We start from the raw sequence: 17,623 nt of genomic DNA, 5'->3' as shown, positions 1-17,623 counted from the left end.
CTGTACAACACGTGTGCCACTCTTAATTATTCTGCTCACACGTCCCTGTGTTAAGCCTAATGTGTCTGCCAACACACTCTGAAATGAGTCACTTGCATAAAATCTGAATGTCATTAACACCTGCAAATGACATGGCACAGCGCAGGATCTTCTTGTCGCTGGTCCAACTAGTGGTTCAACTCTTGCACACCAGTGTAGGAGTTCTTGTCTGGGAAACCTATAATATCTCAACAAATATTCGTCACTGTAAGCAAATGGATCCATTATGTCTCTGTAGTTCCTCTCAAATCTCATCGCTCTTCGTAATGCCAGTTCTACCTGTAAAAGCACTTGTAATTCCATCTTCGTTCACAGAAAAGGGTAAATAAACAAAATTAGCATCACATGATTCGGTTTGTTTATTAGAGAAACATCCACTATGCGACACTACGATCAGCTTAAGGGTGCTTGTCAGAAATCGTAGCTCTACGAGCATATATGGAGGATGGAGGATCGTAAAATTTGTTTGAACATACACTTTAGCGGTTTACGAGTGCGCAATGATTCTCGTACCCGCTACGATGATCTTAGCGGCCGTTACGAGCTTTCGAACATTCCACCCCAGGCCTAAGGTGGGGGGAGGGGAGAGGGGAGAGGCGGGGAAGACTTAAGACAAAGAACGAGAGAGAAAGGGGAGAGGGGGAGAGAAGCAATGAGAAAGTTATATAAATTTAATAAGAAAGAGTGAGTGGGAAAAGTAAATTCAGAGGGAGAGAGAGAGAGAGAGAGAGAGAGAGAGAGAGAGAGACAGCTGGGGGAAGTGAAAAGGTAAGCACTGGAACCCAGAATTGTGCAGCAGACGACACTGGATTAAAATGATGGTGAATATTTTCAATTTGAGAATGCAGTTCAATACGGTAATAATTTATTCTAAAAATATAGTCCAAATCTTGGCCGTTGAAAGCGTGTGTGACGACAGTTTAGTCATGTTTACAGGACATGAGAAAATTTGTGTCTAATCAGTAACTGGCAGCTGGAGGTGGAGGGTGGGGGAGTTGGGGGCAGAAGGCGGGGTAGACTTGTTCGCGATTCCCCCCTTCCCTCTGTCCAGGGTAGAGGGGGGAAGGAAGGGGTAACCCCTGAGCAGAAATTAGTACGCGTGACTGTACTTGCCGAAGACAGGTGTGCCCATGGGTTCATCCACCGACCAATTGTCTTGGAGCACATGTTTTCTAACGTGTGCCATCAGCATGGTCAGGACGAGGCACACAAACATCTCCCCCCCCTGAACAGGTGTCCAGTCACGCATGTGCGTGCTCTCACTGGAAGCCATGTCCAGCCAACGCATGCACATGGCCTGGTGGAAATTTATTTCATCCACCAGGTACTGCATAATTGCAGTCATGAAAATAGCTTTGAAAAGACTGCTAATAGTCCAGGGCTTGGGGGGAAGCTCATCGTCCTGCACACCTGCACCCTCCTCATCAAATGCTGGCACAGACGGCTCAAAGCCGGCACCATCCTCACATACAAATGTGTTGACTCTACACACACAGGGTAGAAGTGTCCGTCTGGCAGTTGCAGTTCGTTTTTTTCATCAGTTGTGCATGCCCACGTGCACGGCCATGAGCAGGGGATGGTGGGGAAGGAAAGGGAGAGGTGTGAGAGGTGAGGGAGTAAGCGGATGATGACTCGCCTGATGCAGAACTTTCTTTGGGAGACGCTCAACGCTGCGTATCACCACGTGAGGCCCTTGCTGGAAATATCACTCCCGAAGGGCCTGGTTGTGGAGATTCTGCCCTTGAGGTGGTAGGCTGACGTGTGGGGAAGAGCTGGAGGATGATACATCAGCAAGCAGGCAGCAAGAGTGTGGGGAAAACAGCTCTGCGGCATTTATTTTGCAGATGACCGCCAGGTCAGTGGCCACTTTCCCAGTGTCCTCGGTCATCTATCGCCTCCTCATCACCGAAATTGTCGCTCTCGTAGGCTTTCCCTTCCTCCTGGAGAAGTTGGAGAGCCCACTCTGGGTGAGTAGGGGTTGGAAGGCGAGAGAGCTCGCTCTCCACATGGTAGCTCTTCCTCTCCTCCAAGGGTGTACTCTCGCTGAGTGTACAAGAGGATACAGTGTCATCAAGGGCACGTCCAATGGCACTATCACTTAGCCCTTTCCCTGGCACTGAGGGCTGAACTTTCATGGGGGCAACGAGGCTATCGGCCCTTCACATGGTGGGAGGGAATTGGACGATGATGATGAAAATGACATGGTTCCTAACACTACCACTGCCAAGTACAGAGTGAACCGCGCAACTGCGGGGTACCTTGGAGTCCTACCTACCTGGTAGGTCCTACCTATCCACTCAAAGGTGGCAGGAAGGTGAGTGCAGTATATCCAGTCAACCAGTGGCGCTCTGCGCCCTGAATCCTGATGTCCATACACGTCAGCCGGTGGTTAGGGGTTAATGACATCAAGTACGCTGACAGTGGGAGAAACTACAAGTTTTTTTCTGGGTAACTGTAGCTGCAGAAACCTGCAGCCATGTACAAAAGTTCGTATATTATTCTACTATGTCTTTTCTATACTTTGGTCCTGTTTGTATGGTAACTTTTTATTTCTAACACATCACATCAAAGAGAATCATCTGTGGTCAGAGAACATGCCATGCCTCTTTCAAATTAGCAACACTAGCGAGCAGAGGAAAATGAGAAGCAAAAGTAAAACATTATGCGAGTTTTGGTCACCGACTGCACTGTGGTGAGTGACGCAAATGTTGGGAGGGGGACTTGAAGTTAACACAGAGGAACACCGGACAAGAGGTGATTTCACTGGTTAGAGAGAAGGAAGAAGTTTTGTCGTACATTTTGTAATATTGTTGTTCATGCAGTTCACTGCGAGAGGTAGGTATCAGTTAATATAATATAGACAGTGCATCGTCTCCATCATCATTATCAGTCATTAATGAGATGCCGTAGTATGTTTCAGTTTGAGGGTGTGTGCCGCCTTCTGTTGATGATGCACTGATGGTTGTGGACAAACAAACTGTCTACTCTGTACTATCTGTATGTCACACACACACACACACACACACACACACACACACACACACACACACACACACACACACACACACACACACACACACACACACACACACACACACACACACACGCATTCGTACTGTAAGAAACTAATTGTGTTGTTATCTGAGGGACGTTTGTTAGATGAACTTCATATGAAAGATCCTAGACTAGACATTGTATCAGCGGTGTCCTTGAGATGTCAGTTTGGGAGGCAGGAAGTGAGTGTACACGTGATATAGTCGTACATTGCTGTGATTACTGTACATTGCTACGAATCATTCCTTTTCACTACTTCACGCCTACCTCTGAGTGTTTCCATGCACTCATGTCTTGCTTCCCTGACTCTATTTGTTATGCACCCTTCAAACAACTTCAGCTCGAAGACGTCAAGTTATGTTTTAGTTTGTTATAAACTTTTTTATTTAGCTTAGACTTTCCGAACTAGCATTCTACTTTCCGAACTAGCATTCTGGGGAAGCTAGTAAGGTACAAGTCAAAAGCGTGGGAGAAAAAAAAAAATGGCGGGGTAAGCAAGGAGTGGGTGGGATGGTTTAAGATGGTGATGTATATTAAGGCAGGACGGGGCGACTACACTCCGTAAAGATGGACTTTTACAAAATAATATGTCATAGAAGTTTGATGGGGCGAGGGATAGAAAATGGGTGAGCTCGGTTGATAGAAGTGGAACTGGAATGGTGGTAGTGCTTAGACAGGCTGGGGTAATGCCTCGCAACAGTAACAATAACAACAACTGCGCTAAGTATAGAGTCATTTAACCACCGGGTATCCAACGACGCACGTGAAAAATACATGGTATTGAAGAGTTTAGACTTAAGCCAATCAAAATGACCTTATAACCTTGTGAGCAGCACAATTAAAGGGCAGTATTCGAAGTGGCAATAAGGTTTCGTACCATTCTTTTTGTGACTTACTGTGAATATTAACTTCCGGTCATGTTTGTATGCTGTTTATTTATTTATTTTTTTCACTGCCAACAGAATTTGTTTCAATAACGTGCAAGAGGGTGTTAAGGAGTAACAAACATAATACATCTTGAAGGAAGAGCTATCATAAAAGCTTCTAAGCCAACGTAATTAGGGCCCAGAGCCGGACGATTATACCTATAATTGAAAAGTGAACTAGCCTCTCAAAATCTGATGGTCATTTATCAAACGCATGTGATTATTAACTATAATCAGCCTGCATCCCACACTACAATCACTAACGATACAGGAAGGCCAAACACGTTCCGCTTTCGTCACGTGCTTTAGTAATTATCATAAAAAATTGGGAACCTGCATTCCGCTCTGTGCTTTAAGGCTTAAGTACTGTATACAGGTGGTATTCCCAGATTCTCATGAGATTTTTAGGCTTTCTAGCACGTCGTCCTTAACGATTTATAGTACTTCGGTATATGACATGTTAATATTCTGTCATTTATGCAACCAGAAGTCCTGATGGTACATCTATAGGCCTGCATCTCACCGTCCTAAATGTGTCTCAAAAATAATAGAGCACAAGAGAATAGTGAGGTATAATACTCAAAATAAATTGTCATAAATGAGGTGGTAGAAGGCCTCCTGACCTCGTGAGAATACAAGGCCGAGTCTTACTCATGTCGGCTTAGGAGGCTTTGTAGCACCTCGTCCACAGCGATGAAATATGGATATTACGCTTTAACATTCTTTACCGCGTTATTAGTATTTTCCAATACTGTTGTACTTTGCGTAACTTAAGGAGCATATAAACGCACCATATGCAGAAATACACTGCTAAAGAAGTACCTTACACAGGTAGTCTGCTGAACCAAAGATTAAATAAGTCATAGAGTCCAAGGTTAGCCTCTTCAGCTTTGGAGATTCATTTACTGTACACTTCCTCCTAAACCAGCTTCTTTTTTTTTTTTTTTTCTGCATACTGCATATTAATATTCATGTTTATGTTCATTATGATAACGGTGCCAATAGGAAAAAAAAAAGGATACAACATACAGGAGATTATAGTGAAATATATCAAATAAAGTGCAGGGGAAGAGCTGAAAGAAACCCTTCTAAGGGCAGGAGAATATAGTCCTAACATTTGCTGGTGTGTGTCGGCGGGCTGGAAGGTGCCGGTGATATGAATATGCAAATTGTCTTTACGCCCCACCACCAGGAACTACACTAACAAAAACACGTTAACTCAACCCCACCAACAATGGGTGGCTGCAGGCTTTCTTATCCCCATGAATTACAAGTGTTATTATTACGCCAGAATATACGCTGGAAGCTCGTACATTCTGGGGTATTCTTTTTTTTTTTTAGCCTGTACTTAGTGTGCACTGTCTTATTATGATAGTAATATCCAGGGTTGCATAATCTCTGGATTAATATAAACATTAAAACCCGAACGAAGGTCAGAAACAGTGTTCATACAGGATCGTGGCCATTTCATTGTCTCCACAGCAGATAGGTAACGTCAGGAATAATTATGTTTTGTCGTAGAATCTTTACTATAGTTTGGCAGCAAAGTGTTTGGTACTACATGAGTTAAAAGTAAAAATAAGCGTTCTTAAAAGAAAATTTACAAGAAGTTTTATTAATACGAGTCTGTGGCTGAGAAGGACTTATCGGGATGAGGTGGGCTGATAAAGTCTGAACTCTGGCAATAATCCTCGTCCTCGTCATTGTAACTGTTTCTAAGAATCCTCTGTTAATGCTGGTTGAGTTACAAAGGGAAAGGGTGATGTGTAAATACAAAAACAAATAAGAAGCCCACATACTGGATGTGGAACAAGTTTTCAGCTCTAACCATGTATAAAATGGTAGCAATAATACACAGAAAAAAGGCTTCCTTGGGGTAGTATATTCATCTATTATCTGATGCAGAATCATGTGAGGAGTGGCCTCAACATAAAACATTTATGCGTTAATGCCCCTACTGAGTGACGACCCCTCTTCCCAAGATGCAACCCCTTTCCCTTTGATATATATACAAGCGCATAGTGGCCCTATGGAACCGCTAAGCTTTTGCCCCCGAGATCATGTACTGGCACCGATCTTGACATGAACCTGCACTGACATACTGTTCATGTCCATTAGAAATCTCAGCTTATTCCACTCAGTGATGTGACCTGTAAAGGATACCCAATGTCTGGTGAAAAATCGGGCATAAAAGTGTGTGTGGCTCGCGGGCAACTGGTCACACGCACTTATAATTTACACCATCATTATCAGCTCATCGCTCCGTGTAGTTTGATGTATGGTAAGTCGAATTCAGAGGGGCTAAATGTGGACAGACACTCATTCAGACAACGCTTATTCCCACGTTATTATTGATCTTGCATTCCTATTCCCCAGTATTCTTGTGGATGGTATATGAGACTTTCTGACGATTTGGTGTTGATTGCAGAGAATGAAAGGGAGGCGGAGGAAAGGTTTAGGAAGTGGAGAGATGGTATGGGGCAAAAGGGTTTAAGGGTAATTGCAGATAAAACAAAAGTGATATCTAGGGTTGGTGGCGGTACTGTCAAAGACGAGGGAGAGTGGCCATGTGCAGTTTGCCACAGGGGCGTGGGAAGTAATTCCATCTTGTGCGGTGTGTGTGATAAATGGGTGCATAAGAGATGTAGTGGTATCAGAGGTAGACTGCTAGATAATGCTGATTTTATGTGTACGGCGTGCCGGGGTGAGCAGGTGGAGATTGTCAGACGTGAAAGGATTGAACTTGCTGGTGAATCTCTTGAGTGTGTGGAAGAGTTTTGTTATTTGGGAGACATGTTGTGTGCTGGAGGTGGGGCTGGAGCTAGCTCTGTGGCTAGGGTGAGAAGTGGTTGGAAGAAGTTCAGGGAGCTCTTGCCTCTCCTGACATTGAGAGGGCTCTCCCTATGTGCTAAGGGGACTTTGTATGCAGCATGTGTTAGGAGTGTAATGCTGTATGGCAGTGAGACCTGGGCAGTGAAGGAGGAAGATATTCGCCGGCTCAGACGTACAGAAATAACAATGATTAGGTGGATGTGCAGTGCGTCCCTGCGTCCAAGGCCTGGAGGGGCTGGGTTTACAATGGAAGAGTTGAGAGGTAGGATGGGACTGGAGTGTATTGGTGTTGTGATGAGGAGAGGTAGATTGAGGTGGTTTGGACATGTGGAGAGGATGGGGGATGATAATTGGGTGAGGAAGGTGAGAAGTGTTAATATTGGGGGTGGGATTATGAGGGGTAGACCGAGAAAGACATGGGACGAGGTCATTAAGTGTGACCTTAAGGTTAAGGGACTGAACAGGGAGGCCACAATGGATCGTGCAGCGTGGAGAGCCGCCATTAGGTGACCAAGACCGACACATGCAAGCATGTTGGAGCCTTTAAAAACGAAAACGAAAACGAAACGAAAACATATTGCATAAGTACCATGTAAAATCTACCTAACTGTTCTTTTGCTTGTTATCTGTGTCCTAACATTGACGTATGGTGCATTAATAGTGCATAAGAGCATGCTGAGACCCCAGGGGTATAAACCCTTCGTGGGCAAATGAGGTCCCTGCGGACCCCAGCATGTTTTTAAAATGTTGCCATTAAGCCATTTTTTACTTTCACAGCCTGGCCTCTCATGACTTTTATTGTAGATGGTTATTTTATATCCTCATGAAATTTGAGCAAAAAATCTCGCATGATTAAGGAGTGACATTGCAATAAATGTCAGTGGGGTCCGCCAGGACCCCACCTGGCTTTTCATGTGACTAAATTTTTTATATATTTTTTCAGATATTGCAGATTATAAATATTAGGACAATGTTACTAAAAGGTTACTAAAAGGGGTGAAAAGTTTTTATGTAAATAGTAGAGCGTGTGTAAGAGTGGGAAATGCTGTAAGTGATTGGTTTCCCGTGAGAGTGGGGCTGCGACAGGGATGTGTGATGTCGCCATGGTTGTTTAATATTTACATGGATGGTGTTGTAAGGGAGGTGAATGCAAGAGTTTTTGGTGGAGGTCTGAGTCTGGTGAATGTTGATGGTGGAGAGTGGAATCTGAAGCAGCTGCTGTTTGCAGATGATACTGCACTGGTGACTGATTCAGAGGAGAGATTGAGACAGTTGGTAGTCGGGTTTGGAAGGGTGTGTGAAAGGAGGAAATTGAAAGTAAATGAGAATAAGAGTAAAGTGATGAAGTGTACGAGGTTGATAGATGGTAGGGGGATGAATATAGTTTTGAATGGTGAGTTGCTTGAGGAGGTAGATTGTTTTAAATATCTAGGGTCACATGTTGCTGTGGATGGAAGAATAGATGCAGAAGTGAAGTTTAGAATAAATGAAGTAGGAAAGGTGCTGGGAGGAATGAAAAAAGTGTTTAAATGTTGTTCGCTTAGAATGGATGTAAAAAGAAGGCTGTATGAGGGTGTTGTGGTACCGACTGCGTTATATGGGGCTGAAACATGGAATATGGGTGTAGCAGAGAGGAAAAGTTTGAATGTAATGGAGATGAGGTGTCTGAGGAGTATGTGTGGAGTGACGCGTATGGATCGGGTGCGAAATGATGAAGTGCGAAGGAGAACTGGAGTTGTTCGGGAGATGGCTGGTAGAGTTGAGCAGAGGGTGTTGCGATGGTTTGGGCATATGGAGAGAATGGATAAAGAGCGATTGGTGAAAAAGATAACTAGATCTGATGTGAGAGGTGTAAGGCTGAGAGGAAGACCACGAATAGGATGGATGGACAGTGTGAAGAGAGCGTTGGATGCGAGAGGGATGTCTGTTGAGCAAGGAAGAGTGGGTGTGTGTGACAGAAATAAATGGAGAGAAATTGTGAATGAATAAGTGATGACGCAGCCCTGAGGGGATATTCTCCCGCATTTTGGTCTGATCAGCTAGGCAGGTCAGGTGAGGGTAAGGGGATGGGTCTGTTATGATGTGGCAGGGGTAAACTAGTTCTGCTGTCGGGCCCTGCTGCGGATGTCACTGATTGCATTGCGCAGTTGACCCTTGTGTGGTGTGGTGCGGTGAGGATCTGTCCGTTCTCCCCTTTGGGGCTAAGATGGGAATGAATGTGTTTGAATGGATGAGTAAATGGGGAGTGTGTCGTCCTGTCTCGGCTACCTCCCTTTTCTTGGGGGAAGCAGCCTAGGTATATAGATAGATAGATAGGAGAATGTCAGTACCAGTAGCAATGTTTTATGCCACAATGGCAGTGGCAGGTGACAAGAAGAAGAAAATTATTCAGATGGTGCTTCATCAGTATCCGACGCTGATGGTTATGAAGTGCTTGAACGATTGGACAGTGAAATTAGTGTGAGTAGTACCAAGTCTCCTGTGTGTGCTGATGATAATTCTGAAAATGCATGTGGTGGTAGTAATATAGAAGATGCTCATCAAGAGGATAAACAAGAAATAGCTGTACCAAATTTGAACATTATGGGGATAGTTTTATTTTATGATCATGCTCATTTGCGTTACACATGAACTTGTTATTATTTTGAGAACCTGGTCCATGAATACTGACAATCAGACATTCAAATAAGTGCAGAATCAATACTTCCACACTCAGACTTTAATAAAATTGATAAAATGAAAAAAAAATGTTAAAATAATAATAATAATAATAATAATAATAAAAAAAAAGGGACACTTGGTGGGTTGGTTCCATGTGCAGTGTCCTGGGCATCATATGTACAAAGTTTAGTAGATATAACTTTATGAATATGGCAGAAATACACCATTAAGGTTTGGGGTCCGCCGGGACCCCATCGGCCTTCCGTGAAACTTGGTAACCCCTTGCCCAGTAAGGGTTAAACGAGAAAGAAATAGGTGTTGTTGAGCCTCTTTAACTCACAAGAATACGAGTCTTGCTGTCAATGTATGGGAGTTATCGAAGGTGAATGTAAATGATCATTAACTACTTCAGGTAGAGGACATCTTAGTTTCACACACACACACACACACACACACACACACACACACACTATTAAAAAAAGGAAAGCACGTTAACTAGCCATTACTATATCAAGTCATAATTGTGTTAGCAGTTCTCACACGAGAGAGAGAGAGAGAGAGAGAGAGAGAGAGAGAGAGAGAGAGAGAGAGAGAGAGAGAGAGAGAGAATTGGCTCTTTCCCATGTTTGCCGGAAGACTGAGGGATGTGAAAGTCAACGTGTTGCACTGACTATGTTTATGTGCGTCAGAAACGTTCACGACACCGTTCGTGCTGGCGGTGCCAACATATGCAAGCCTGTGGAAGGGCATACTAATGGTATTTGTGGCATTCTGCTGGATCAGCCGACTTCGCAGCCACACATCAGACCCTACAGACATGATACCTCAGTTTGGGGGAGGCGGTGGCTGAATCGGTAGAGAGGCTGCCTGCCGTCCTGATGGACCCAGGATCGAATCCCGGCTGGGGCAGGGAACAGTTTATGGATTTGAATTTCATAGAAGCAGACTTTCCTGATCTACCAGATGACCCGCCAACATGTCATAAAAGTACCCCCGCTAATACCAATACACCAGTCCTGCATGAGACAGCCCTAGCATGTATTCAATATGGACGGTGGGTGTTAGCGCCGAAGTGGTGACATGTGGAGGTGTAGGAGGACTACTGGGCCTTGGGATAGGCTACTGCCCCCGAGATATAGGCCATGAAGCCTTTGCCCAGAGTCGGACACATAAAAAAAAAAAAAAAAAAACTGGTCATATTTGCATGTATAGCTTTGTACACAAGGAAAAAACCTATTGATTTTCAAGGTTCTGTGTTCTTTCCTTCCTCCCCCCCTCCCTCACACACACAAAGTGCACCGCAGCTTGTGAAGGTTTTATCTTTCTAACCGGGCAATCTTTAGTTCCCTAGAGTAATTACAGGTTCTAGGGTATTCCCTTTCCTCTACTCCCGATGCATATAATGTGATTATCAGGGGCGTACCAAGAGATTTGGGGGCCCGGGGGGCTAGATTCTTTGCGGGGCCCCCTCCAACATCTAGTGAAGTTTGATGAAAGAGATTTGCAATGAACAAACATGCTCCACCGCTTAGTTGATAAAAAAGGCTAATATCTAATATCTCAGCCGGGGTTGTCGGGATGATAAATATTTATATTATTATATATGAATAAAAAAGCTTTTATTTTTTTATCTTTTTTTGGGTCCCCCTCAATTGGGGGCCCGGGGGGCGATTTCAAACAGCCCCCCTCGCCCCCCTCCCCCTCAGGTACGCCACTGGTGGTTATCATACCCTTTGTCTCAGCGGCCAACCCACGTGTGGCTGTATTACTTCGTTCAGACAATACGTCTGTGGCAAACGTCAAAAGTCGTTGTTTTCATGACCCTAGGTCCAACTATCTTCTCTGCATCCGCTCCTCCAGTGAATTGCAGTTTGTGAATGCCATATTTCAATATGCAGGCTACTACGTGTTACGTAACCCTAGATGCAAAATGTAAATTTATGGCAAAAGCGTAACCAAAAAAGTATGTCTTAAAACCAGTGCATCGGAAAAGAAAACAGCCGGAACTCCTCTCTCCTTAACAACACTCCACTGTCCTGAACTGGTATCTAGAAGTTGCATACTTCAGAACTTTTACGTCTGAAAACTCTCTCTCCACCACATCCCCTATCCCTACCTCCTTACATGTCACAGTTTGTAAATGCCGTGTACCTGTAGCCAAATCACCTTCTGTTGTGCAGTTTCACATGCACAATAGGCTTAAGGTAAAGATAGAGCCTGTGGACTATGATCCCTTACCATCCCTCCCCCCTTCCCGCATGATATACATCTTTATCGTATAGAAGTTTGTCGTAAAATCATATCAGGGGAACATTTCACGAAAAGTGTGTCGGGAAAGAAAAAGTAAATATAAGTCAGCCCTACTGTGCCAACGGCCCACTCTTCCCGGGCTAGTATATCAGTTCTACACATTAAAGCTCGTGAGTGTGAATAATCTCACCCGTCTACTCTTCTCTCCTTTCCCTGTGCTTCATACACCGTGTGTACAGCGTCTCCGTAACTGGGCCGCTTCTGCTTCTACTATTTTTTGCACATAAAATTGGCAATGCCATATAAATTATCAAGCTTCTGGGTATCCTATATATCACACCCGATACATACAGACACATCACCGTCTGTGGACACTGTATCTTAGTAACTTGGCTGCCTTTGGACATGCAACTTTGCACACTCTGCAGGGTTAAGGTGATGGAAAACTCACGATTTGCAAAGATCCAGCCCTCCTCACCCCCTGCATATCTCTAGCGATAAAACAGCAAGACAAATACACAAGGGTCTTATGAATTACAGTTTGTGTGTGTGTGTGTGTGTGTGTGTGTGTGTGTGTGTGTGTGTGTGTGTGTGTGTGTGTGTGTGTGTGTGTGTGTGTGTGTGTGTGTGTTTGTGTGTGGTGTGCTTAGACCTTTCCCCACTCTTTTCTCCAATTATGCCAAAAAAGCCTGACAAGTTTTCCAAGCCAATTAAACGTCGTCACCAACTTTTCATGTGCTATTGGCAGGACTATCAGCGAAAAGCTTAAAACTACCACAGCTTGAAAATTATACCCACATACCGAAGTTGCATTTATTGTGAAGGCACATGAGCTTCGAATGGATTCAGAATCTCCATACCTGAAAAGGAGTCCAAGTCCGGTTGAAGCTCTTCAGTCTTTATAGCCAATGCAACTTCAATGTGAGGGTGGCTGAAGAGCCCAGCTTGGGCCAGAACTGTTCTAATTTCACAATGACGCATGATCATGATATGCGCATGTATAATTTAGATCACTCAGTTCACTGCAATGTGAAATCATCACCTATAACTCATTTAATATCCATTAAACTCTTCAACTCCACGACGCTGATTACTAGTATATTCTTACATCTTCCAGATAATTTTATTCACCTTCGGGGAGCACACTCCTTCTGACGAGGAAAGTGAGTGCTACATCCGACCCCTGCAGTTTGAGGAAACTTTTCTAATAAGAAAAGAATCGTCCCGACATAGCTTTATTGAAATATAAACAACGTCCTCGAGCTGAAAGACCTTGCGTGTGTGTGGCCTCGTTTCGTGTAAATATGTAGCACATATTAATTTAGTTTTTTTACTACTTGATATGCTACTTAGTTTAAGTGATGAAGGTGGCAATGAAGGCTACATCTGATCCCTCCGGCTTGAGAAGTTTCACCAAAACTTGAAAAAATCGTTTTGATATTGCAAGAATATAATTTCTAGCTCTATGTCTGTTCTGTGCAAATTTATGGCGAATCTTAACCTGCCAATCTCGATGCAGTTTCACGGCCACCCATGTGAGGAGGTACGTCTACTCTAAAAATTTGGTTTTCTTTAAGTATTCAGACCCTTTCGGACAAAATGATCGGAACTCTGCGTCTTTATTCCTCCACCCTTCACGGAGCTTGAATATGCTTTTCTCTTGCCTTTCGTATCTCTTCTGTCTTCTTATCTCTTTATTATTGTTTTACTTTTGTTCTTTCGTTTCCTTAGTTTCTGTGTAATTTTATGTCTTTTTTCTTTGCCATTTTATCTATCTATCTTATATATATATATATATATATATATATATATATATATATATATATATATATATATATATATATATATATTTTGGCCTAAAAATTTTGAGGTTCATAATGAAGATCCCATTGAATAAATGATCGGAACTCTGATTTTTTTTCTTTTATACATACAGATTGATTGATGTAGTATTTTCTAATATGGTTATTCTTGTGTCTTTTAATTTGATGTATGTCGTTCTTTTTTTGGTCTATTTTCCTTTTCTATTTTGTGTTTCGCCTTTCGTCCCTCTTTTGTCTCTTCTTATTTTCATTTTTCTATCTTTGTTTTCTACTCTAAAGAAAGTGGGTGCTGTTAAGTATTGTTTTCACATTTGATAAGTGGTCTGAACACCGCATATGTATTTCTTATTCCATCAGAAAGATTATTATCGTGTTCGTCTCACCTTTCGCTCTCTTTTGTTTTTGCGCCTCCGCTCGGGGGTATATTTTTGGTCCGGTTGGGTTCTCTCTCTCTCTCTCTCTCTCTCTCTCTCTGGAAAAACAAGGAATTACAGCATATTTAGAAAAAATATTTAGGACGATCAGAGAAATAATTTCTTAAATTCTGGTCGCAAAAGGTAATAGATCATAGAACAAGGGCAAGGTCGGCTCAAAGAGTTTTGATCCGATTTAAACCAAGCTTGGTGAGATGACTGAGGATTAGGAAAGGAAAAATTGAAATACTGAGAGTAATCGGTCAAATGTAAAGGTTATACGTCAGAGTCAGGTGTTGTGCTGTTTAACTCAGATTCGACTTGAACCACACTTAGAGCATGGGTTTAAAAACAAACAAGGATGATGTAGTGTTGTTTAGAGAACACTAGACCAAAAGCTAAGGGTCATTGGGAAAAGTCAGCTTAAGCAAGTTTTCATTAAGACCAGATAATTTTAGTGGATGACGTGAGGGTCATGCAAGAATGAAAAAATCAAGTTTGAAAACAATCGGCCAAGGGTCAATGTCAGTATGGCGGAATCAAAGATTCGGTCTTATACAAATATATAAAGTGCGGATTTTGCGCTAAGTGAGCTCGCTTCCATTTCGTTTTGTGTGTTTTTCTATTCTCTAAGTGTAGGCAAAGTTATCAGTCTTCATTTGCTAATTAATCGAATCCGCATTTTAAATTCTCGCGTTTTCAGATAAACAGGTTTCTCTGAACATCAGCGCCTGTCTTTTGTATTGGTCTTTTTTTGGATTTCCTTAATATAACTTGTATTTTCCTCGCCCTCGGTCTCTGCTGTCGTTTTCTATTTGTCCTTTTCTATAAGTCTTTTTCGTTTTTTTTTTTTTTATTGCTCCGTAAGCAACGTTGGGTCTGGTTAGTACTTGGATGGGTGACCGCATGGGAACACCAGATGCTGTTGGCATCCCTACGTCAAGTGGGGTTGGTGGAGGATTAGTGCCCCTCCCTGTAAAACAATTAACTCTAAGCCCTTGGCCACCCCATTTGGGATACATGGCGTCTGGCAATGGATGGATGGATGGAAGAAGCAAGCTGTGCAAGAGGGACACATTATTTTTTATGTCATTCTCTGGGAGAACTTCAAACCACGCACCCACACCCTACATTCCTAAGGGCCGTACTAAAAGAAATCAAGAGTTCAGGCGGTCGATCGGCGACGTTCAGTCATCAGAAGTTCCTGAACATCAGCCATCTTTAATATACTATAGCAGTAGGCGTGTGTCTGTGTGTGTGTGTGTGTATTTTGGGCAGCTGAAACTACTCATTCAAATTGCACCATAATTGGCACAAAAATCGCAAAAAATTCGTTGATGTGAAAAAACTTGGTCCCATCACGATTGAAAAACATTTATTCTATTTAATGAGCGATCACATTTTGACCAAAAAAAGCTGGTCCCGAAGCTCGGAAAAGGATCTCTGTAGAATTTTTTGCCCAGATGTAGGACTAAAATAAGCTGGGTTCCATTACCGAAGCCACAAAAAACAATCAGTTGGTTAGCTGCAAAGAATCCAAGTGACAACGTTACAGTAGAACAGCACATAAACGCGAGACCCCCTGCAGGAGCAAGTGCGAGGGGCCCGAAGGGCCCACGAGCACTTGTCCTTACTATAAAATATCTGGATCGTCAGCCTTGATTAAATCAAATTCAGGCGTTTGAATGCTGCGTCATTCACTAGATTGGGGGAGAATGCGCTGCTTGAGTGCTAACAGTACGTGAATTTTTAATTTATCCTCTGTTTAATAAACCAGACACAACGCCAGCCTGTTCTAAGCTGTCATTTTTTCTTAGGATATATGTGTATATGCGCTAGAACTGGTTAAAATACACGGTAAAAAGGGATGCATTTAGGAGTAATTTTCTATGTTTTGCATGGCCTAAGGTTGAATTATGATTTAGCCTCTTTATGCCATTATTTGGGTGAAATAAATGTTGAAGATATCTATTTTTCAATTAATACAATTAAACTGAATATATTACTGCATACTTCATAGACTTCCAAGGTATGTTTCCTGCCTGCCCACCAATCACAAGCTATTCAGCATATATCCTGATTATGTGCACCTACTGTATATTAATGTTTTTTTTTTTTTCTTCTTTTATGTGACCGACTCTGGGCATAGGCTTCACAGCCTGATTTCAAGGCCCAGTAGTCCTCCTACGTACCGCACACCTCTACATGTCACCACTTCGGCGCTAACACCCATCGTCCATACTGAATACATGCTAGGGCTGTCTCATACAGGACTGATGTATTGGTATTAGCAGGGGTATTTTTACGACATGTCGGCGGGTCTTCTGGTAGATCAGTAAAGTCTGATTTAATGAAATTCAAATCCTTAAACTGTTCCCTGCCTCAGCGGGATTTGAACCCGGGTCCGTCAGGACTGCAGGCCAACTGTCTACTGATTGAGCCACAGCCTCCCCAGTGCATCCTATGTTTCTAAATTTATATTGCAAGATACGGGTAATATTGAATTATTTTGAGCATGGTGACTGTTTTGCTTCTTTACAAAGCTGGTTGAATGGTGACAATTATTGCTACACCAACACATGAGGAATACAGTAACACTCCATTATTTCAGCAGTTCCTTTCCACACCTATGATCGAGCCATGACCAGAAGACCATGTTGGAAAATGTAGGACATCAGATATTTCTACTATCACAGTTGTTTATTCAGATTCTTTTTATCTGGATGTTGATTTCTTTCCCAAAACTATTGCCATCTTTCCAGTCACAATTATTACAAGTAAATTTCTAGTAATTATTCTCCTCTGGTATTCATATTCTTGATTTCTACCTTTCCTTTGATCTTACTTCTTACGTCACTTTTATTTCTTTTTCTGTCCCAGTCTGCTGGATAAGTTTTACCTTATTACTTTTAAATCACTCCACGTCTACAGTGCTTTCATCCAACTTCAGTGTTATACATTTTCAAACTGCTTACTGTTCGGTTTTCCTAGTTTCCTCTAAACCTGTTCAGATGCTTGATGTTGGTCTCTTCATTTAACATTGATCTCATCGTTTCCTATTTTTCACGGTTACTTCTTAGTTACTCCTTTCATGCTTTTGTATAACCCTCCCACCCAAACCAATATTCCCTGACTTTCCTACCCATCTACACCTCCGTTAAATTAACTGTCATTTCCATCTAATTAACTATTTTTGTTATTATATATGCATGGTTTCCTGTACACCAGGAAACCATTTACTGAGCTGGGTGGTAATCTTGGAACTTTGTGGCCACCATTTATATATATATATATAACTCATTAGTCTTGTAATATTTAAGTCTTGAGTTTTGGTTAAAGTTATTTTGGTAATCGAAGAGCAGGAGGAGTTAAAGATGAATACAGGGAGTTGATCTTGATTTATTATCTTCAGAGAAAGTTTAAGTTGAGCAGTGTATGTATTACAAGGAACTTAATATACTAAGTCTTGTTGGACCCCTCTTCTTATTTAATCTCTCCACTACCTGCCGGTTCTATGGCCAGCCTCTTTCTGAGCTCTGATTGCTACATTCTCGTTTAGCAGGGATCGTGTCACTTGTGCTATACTGTTGTTGAAATGTTCTAGAAGCCTGTGTGTGTGTACGTG

This window comes from Coenobita brevimanus, chromosome 29, assembly GCF_032717465.1.
Source record: "Coenobita brevimanus isolate Jiangsu-jjx chromosome 29, ASM3271746v2, whole genome shotgun sequence".
In the NCBI taxonomy this organism is placed as follows: domain Eukaryota; kingdom Metazoa; phylum Arthropoda; class Malacostraca; order Decapoda; family Coenobitidae; genus Coenobita; species Coenobita brevimanus.
This window is presented reverse-complemented; position numbering follows the sequence as displayed.